This window comes from Apteryx rowi, unplaced genomic scaffold (assembly GCF_003343035.1).
Source record: "Apteryx rowi isolate R43461 unplaced genomic scaffold, aptRow1 scaffold_69, whole genome shotgun sequence".
Lineage (NCBI taxonomy): Eukaryota > Metazoa > Chordata > Aves > Apterygiformes > Apterygidae > Apteryx > Apteryx rowi.
In genome coordinates this window covers 2395188-2403133 of record NW_020450971.1, presented here as the reverse complement: position 1 = coordinate 2403133, position 7946 = coordinate 2395188, and positions in this window count along the sequence as shown.

The window sequence follows — 7946 nt, the reverse complement described above, 5'->3', positions numbered from 1 at the left end:
CTGTGGGGCAAAAAGAATTATTTAAGACTTTCTTTCTGATATCACAAAGACCAGAATGAAAACAAGCCACTGCGATTTAACAGATGGTATAGCTGGTCACACACACCTCTAGTAGGTGTCAAGCATCTGATCAAGGCATCATGCTGGGCAAAACTGAAGATGAAGGAGGCCTTTAGCTACTTACTTCTATCTATTTCCATAAAGAAAATTATTCAGACATTTATAGTTTGCTTCATATTACAATCAAGACAATTTAATTGCACATAGCAAGCTCACTGGTGTGTGACCTCAAGCGAGAGGGAGAGGGAAAGACACACACCAGTTCTTGGACTGCTCATGACAGAGAATGACACAAAGTACAGTGACCTAGAGGGTGACCATGTTTTTTCACATTTGTATCTCTTATGTATTATCCTTATGTATTAACAAGGACAAGTGATACTGACATTAAACCTAAGAAATGCATCAAGCTTCTTCTACAGCTCATTCAGAAAATTCTAATTTCTGCTCCTCTGAAGACTGTCACATTTATTGCTGCTCATAAAAGCAAGCCTASAAAAAATTACTGAACCTAAAGTGAAATTAATTTGCAGAAAGAGTGGCTAATGCAAAGGGGATTTTTTTTGTCCAATGCTTAAATTGTCAGGTAATAGAAGGAATAAAAAAAAAAAAGCAAAAGTAGTAACATCGATATTTTTCACTCTTTGAAAATCTGTATAATTTTTCCAATGAGTGAGAAGTTACTGAACAGGAAGAATCAGTCTAATGTTGTCATTGTCATCAATCATTAGACATAGTCAATGTCTAATGTTTGACTGCAGTGAAAGCAGCAAAAAATACAGATTACTAACTGAGCAATTAAAGTTAGGCATGCGCTTAACTGGTTTGTTACCCTGGGGACTTATCTAGGGAAAATTAAATTACAGTAAACATTAGCAGTGTTTAATAATATCAATTTGCTCTCTCCTGCTGAGATTTCAGAACTGTTCCCTGTTACAGAAGGTCTGAAAGTTTCTTTTTTTTGCACTGAGATATGCTAGAAAACCACAGAAGTTTATGAATACTAGGATTATGTTTCATCTTAGAAATGGGTTTACCTTACTGATGCACAAAATAACCTATAAAAACTAAACATTGATGCTTAAACAACATGAAGTAAAGGCATTACAATCCTTTGACTTACAGTGAAAATTTCAATAAATACATTTTTTTATTTAACTGCACTGCGTGGAAAGCAAGGAATACACCTCTAACCTCTTGCCAGCCACTAACATGTTGGAGAATTTTTTAAAAATTATAATTTCTGGGTCAATTAAAAAGTCAATAGTTGATTACACAACACACAAAATAGGAAAGTAAGTCCTTAAAGTCAACTTTTCAGACTAATGTGCCCCCAAAATTCCTCAAATGAATTGCTAATCCAGCCACGCTTTAGCACGAACCTAGGTATTCTGGCAGGCAACAGGAGTTTCCTCCGAGAACATCGCAACAGAGCACTAGACAAACCAAGAACCAGCGCACGCTAGCGGTAAGCAAGGCTAGCGGACAGCAACGCACAGCGAGGCATAAAGACAGCCTGACAGTCGCGAGGACTTTGAACGCCCCGGAGAGCTGCTATTACAGGYGTACGCGACAACGCAGTGACATTTTCCCCCAGCACATCCACAGTATGTGGATGCATGTGGACACTCCCACGGCTACTTAAATCTTACCAGAGCCATCAAGAACCCGTGGCGTTTGCCTTTCTTGAAAGGTATTAGTAGTTACCCTGAACGTACGCCGTAAAGTGCTAATGTTTCATCCTTCTGCCCAACCCGGAGACGAGCCGAGGAAGCGTAAGGGCTGCGAGCAGGACTGCAAACCGTCGCCGTCGCGGGATCAGGGCTGCCGCTCTCGTCCCGCTCCTGCGCGGGGCCGGGGCCACAACACAGCGCAGGGCAGCGGGCTGCTTTCCCTCTCCCGCAGTCGCCACGCCAGGAGACGGAGGGAAGAGYAGCTTCCCGGGAACACAGGGTCTCCGGCAACGAGAGCCTTGTTTACTGCCGAGATTGGCCAATAAAATAGTATTGACGCTTGCACTGGCCAGACTAATCTGGTTCTGCTGCCTCAGAGGATAAAACAGTGGAAATAAATTACTRTATCAAAGGCGGCATCACATGATGCTACAGCCTATACAAAACAGTAACAACAACCCTTCTCAGCGCAAGGAGAAGACAGGAATAATAATGCACCTGTCCCTGAAGGCATTTTACAGATCTCACTGCTTGTCTGTCATCACAGGATCGGAGTTACTAAGGACACTTGCACAAATTTACATGTTCCACAGAAATGCAGAACTGCCAGCTGACACTCRGCAGAACTGTGAGCCAGCAGAACGGTCTGTTCGAAAGGAGCTTCATATGGCAGGTACCTTCTCAGGCTCATCTGGACACTCAGAGATACAGGATACTTTTAAAAAACACAGTAAATCTACCTAAGAAAACACGCTCTTTCATTTCATCATATTGAAATACGGCCCTGACCAATTACTTCATTCTTCTATAAGGAATGCTCAGTCCGTGTAGAGCAAAAAAACGCAGTTCCACAGTCAGGGAGAAATGCATTTTCCCACAATGCAAAAGTACACATAAAGTTTCAAAAAGTGTTTGATTTGCAGTCAAATTGCCCCGCCAACAGCACTGCTACTGTATTTTGAAAGAACATAAAATATGGAGAACAAGGTACGTGAGCTGCTATCTAAACTAACCGCAGGTTGGCCAGACGCGCTGCCTCGGACGACAGCCGGGCACAGCCGCAGGCCAGCGACCACAAGTCAGCTCAGCTCCTGGCTGCGCCGCGTCTGCTCTCCAGCTTAAGAGAGTCAAGCTGTAGTACACCTAGAGTCATTTATTAAAACCAACCAGGAAATAGCTTTAAAATTGCCTTTTCTGTAAGTCATGCATCAAACTAACAGCAGCTCCATGTGTAATATGGTGAACTAACATCAAAATGTTATAGTAGCCATCAACACGGCTACTGAATGCCCACCCGCACATCAAGAAGAGTGTAAATGCCGATATATGTAAAAACAACAGTATAAACACTTCTCCCCCTCATCTAATATTATTACAGCTTAATGTTACAGAGAAAACATTTCTTCCGTTTTTTTCAGCTTGCTCTTCGTTTTACATATGATCAGTTCCACCTTTTTTAAAAAGCATCACCTCAAGTTTTCCCGTTTAAAAGGTATCATATGGAAAGAGAAGGGGACTCATTAGAGCTATTCCCCTTTACTGGCCTAACATAAGTAAATAAGGTTTGTAAAGTGACCTCAAATATGATGAATGGTATTTGCAGAAGTGAAAAAAATAATAATTCGATTGCCATAATTCAGGACCACTTACAAAGCATGTTAAAATCTTATGATGTCAGTGTTATTTCATGTTTATGTTTCAAGTGTATGTTTCATATAGAGACAATCTGACCTTCAGAAAGGACATCATCAGGGATTTGTTTGGATATAAACAATAAATCAAAAGCAACCAAGCCTCAATTGTTCCACTGCCAAAACCAAAGCTTTCTGTTTGTTTAGGTAATTCAAAGACTGTTCTCTCAGGACCAACTGATGAGGACCCTGTGGCTTCAGGCACTGTAAATACAGTAGAGAAAATCCTTTCCTGGAAGGGACTRTAATTCAGAAAAACAAAAAGGCATAAAGGCATAAGAGAAAAAGAAATATATATATATTTTTCCCCTTAAGGCCTCAAAGTACTATAACTGAYTTCTGAACTTCTGTCTCAGAACTTCTGTTGAATCAAACTTTTGATTGTTGAATCTTCTTTTTGTTCTTGAGCTTTTCATTAAAAAAATAATAACTACTGGACCTACAGGATTTATGCATCACTATAACTCTCTACAGGAAAGAAAGACAAACCAGCAGAACAAGGATTTCATTTGCATTTTTGCAAGCTAACAGTTCTCATTCTATTTTAAATCAGATTGTTTTCTAAAAGAGATGTGCCATTTGTAAGCAATACTGACTCTTCAAGTCAGTTACATTATATTATTGACATTGAACTGGTAAACAGTACCTTCATMATCTATTTAAATTTTCCTGTAAACCTTCAAGCATGCTTGCTGAGACTTCTGAACGCCAAGTTTTCTGGACTTCCAGGGTTCTTGGCTCTTTAAAAAGATCATGTTTTCAGAGAGTATAAGGTTAATGTATAGTGAATGTAAGAATAGATGCATCCTTTCTCATTTACTCATAAAATGACTAAAATAATGATTTGGGTTTAATTTAAAAGCTAATACATGCTTATATCTGTGACAGTATTCTACCGTACTATATTCTAATTTATTTCTAATAGTCTACCTACAAGTACTGACCAGCAGAAATACCTTGGCTGAAACTAAAGAGAAATATTTTTGTTCATAATTTCCTCCTGACAACATTAAATGAAGACAAATCCACCAGCAAGCAGCCTGAAAAGTGTTTGTTACACCAATAAATTATCACTAGATCCACACAAGCAGCACACAAATATTGACAATTTAATCCTAGTTCTTCTATATGTGTTAATATTTTACCAAGTTTACAAGAAAAAGACATGGATGCAGAAGCCAAATGATCTGCATGAGGCCGTGCAGCAACCTGTGAATGCTAGAGCAATGGTCTGAACTTAGAATTTCCTGATTCTGCACTCCTGCCATCCATAACAAGTTACATATATATGTGTATATATATATATATACACATACACACACAGATATCTAGAGATGTGCATTAGCTCTGAAGAGGACCTCACTGTACAAGGAACAGGTATGATTCTGGCAGGATACGGCTGAAATAATAAATAAATCAAGATCTTCTGTAATGTCTGAAAAGCTTGCCAGGGAAATATATATATAYATTTTATATGCTAACACTGAAGATCCCGATTATTACCACCGATAATGAAATGACTGCTAATAAATAATTTGTAATTCAAAACTATCATGGATGTGTTTTTATTATAAATAAGTTGCTAAGTTATAGATCACACGTTCCTTTAGAGAAGAATAAAGGTTGTATTCTAAATCAAAACATCGCTCCATCTACAAAACCTTGATCATCAATAAGTAAAGAATTTTAGGACTTGACGGGAGTTTTCCCCCCATCTAGTTTAACAGCTACATATTTAGAATGCAAGAAGCCAAAAGGTTTAGGTCTATTACTGTTGTCTTGGAGTAACATTACAGCAGCTTCATGTCGCAAAGAACCGTGACTTTGAACAAAGTTTGTAAAAGTATGTTAGCTCCTTATTGTGTTCTTCATTATACTATTTAGTGCCTAACACCTTTAGAAACTCCCATTTCAGRCAGTTTTATTCCCTTCCATTATTCGTTCAGCTGTGTTTTGCAGAACACAAACCAGTAATACTTCCTTGTTTGTATATTGACACCATCAATGATAGCAGCAGAGCCCTAGAAATAATCTGGCTCTGCAACAGCACAGAAGTGAACGCTGCAGATTGTACCTGGAGGAGCAGCAGCACTCAGTGACATGCAGGAGGCATACAAGAGAACTAAAACCCAGAGTTTATGCCTAAATAGACATAAATCTTTATACGGTTTTGCAAGCACAATTTCAGGCTTAATGCTTGGGCTGACTGTGTACAAGTCAAAATTTAGGTATGTTACTTTCTTCAAGAAAGTCAGTGTTTTTAAGTGAATGAAGCAACACAAAGAAAAAGAATTTCCACTTTCAACAATAATTTCTATGTAAGGAAAAGAAAAATTAGACAGCGATCAGACACAGGGTGACTGAGAAACTCAGATTCACATCTCTAAACCAGTTTTTTGGCTGTGCTAACAGCAATCTTTGTGAGTAAAAATATCTGATGCAAGATAACTAAGGTCTGATGAAGTCTAAATTAAGTCACTCAACCTCACAATATGGAGAAAAAAAAAAAGTCATGYGAAGTGGAAGCTACAACACTGGTAAAACTCTAGGCTCTTACATTATCCCACAAAAGATGTTTTAGTGCTTCTAATGCCTGAGTTAATCTGAGCATCTCTGTATAACAAAGCCCTACGCACCATAAAACTGCTTAGTATCTGTTCTGGGATCAGTAAGGATACTTAACAGTCACAAACATCGTGCGCTTCTCACAGTGTAGATCTTTAGTTTCCACTGAAGATTTCTAGAATGTAATGTCTTGAATTTACAGCTGCTGAAACTGAAAGATGTCAGCAAATCTAGCTAAAGCCGCACAGATGCCAGCAACAGAACCTGCCAGATTTAACTAGTCTTAAGACTTTAATAAATTTTAAATGGCCGAGTCATACTTTATAGCTTTCTTTATTTACTTTATGGCAGCAGAAAGATAAATTACTAATCATATTAAGTGGGAAAAAAAGGCACCTGTCCTTAAAAGTCTGCAGAGACACACGAAAAAGAACAAAGGGCAGCGTAAAAGGACAAAGCTGCATTATCTCATCGATGGGCTTGCGACAATACTGAAGAACAGGTTACAGGAGATCTGGTCCAATACAAAAGAATGGGGTTTCACTACCTTCACTGGCAAAAAGTTATATTTGAAAGTATGACTAGATATATGAGGCCTAATCTCTGGCAGGGAGGGAACTGCAAACCCTTATCAACGACAGACAGCTACGTGAGACTAGGCTGCGAGACTAGGCTGCAATTCACGTTGCTCAAGACTTCAACGAGTCCTGCTTGGTCAGCAGGTTATGGAAACTGCTCTGAGGGATTTTAGTTCTGGTAAAGCTGAAGGGAAGAAGAAGAAAAAAAAAGTACAGATGGAAAACATTCTGCTTCAGTCATAATAAGAGCTTGATAATACTTGAGAAAAAATCCTAGCAAATCCTTTAACTTGATCCTGTCCTTAGAGTAACTCTCAAAGTCAGATCTCAGGAAAATGTGAATGCACCCCACAAAGAATCATAAAAAAACATTAGGAACAGAATATAATTTAGAAACCCTTGTTATATGAGTATACCAAGGTCAACTGGGGCTACTTATTCTTGAGCTTAGTCTCAAAATACAGGGCAGAACAATGTGGAATGCATTATACAAGTGAAAATAAGAGGAGAAGAAGAATAAAAACAGTAAATGACATGTTATACTACCCTTTACTTTCCCTGTTCACCACCTGACAAGGGGAAAAAGGTTCATTTCTTTTCTCTACAACTAAATAATCAACTATAATTATCAATTTCTAATCAAGTTGTGTTTGTGCTCACACAATACATCCCCAGCTGACAATACACACACCTGACTAATTTTACATTACCAAACATAAAAATTATTTCCTGGTCAATTTACATTCACAAGTACAGTGCAACAAGTATTTAAATATAGAAATGCAAACTTTTTTGACTGCATAAAAGGATTTAATGAACTATGGCTRTTACACTAACAAGAGTTATATGCAATTTCCAGAACATGAATACACATCTGCTATGGTTAAGCAGGGCTTGCTCTTACTCGTTTTCATGAAATTTTACCTCAAGTCATCAAACACAAGTATTTGCCCTTTTCTGCAATATTTTAATGGAAACTTTGGAAAAATCTTATTTGTGCACACAGCACAGCCATCACAAGGCAGAATGCCAAGTAAAATGTGTCAGAAGAATGAATTAAGCAGCTCTGGTTTGGAGGCAAGGGGGTTAAGAAAAGAGACTTAGTGACATACATCCACATGTTGTTTTTAACCTTTCTCTGACCACTGCCAATGCTAGGAAAGGCACTTTTTGAGATATATCAATAATTACACTTTTAGCGTATACCAGGAAGGAACCAGAGCCCAAACGCGAACGTCGGCTGACAAAACCAGCCCGCTCGGCTCCGCTCGGTTGCTGGTTGGGTGCCGGTGGGCAGGGGCCGCGGGGCGGAGGGGGCAGGACGCGCCGCCAGGCCTCCGCCGGGCTCCTCCGCTCCGCTCCGCTCCGGGGCGAGCTAC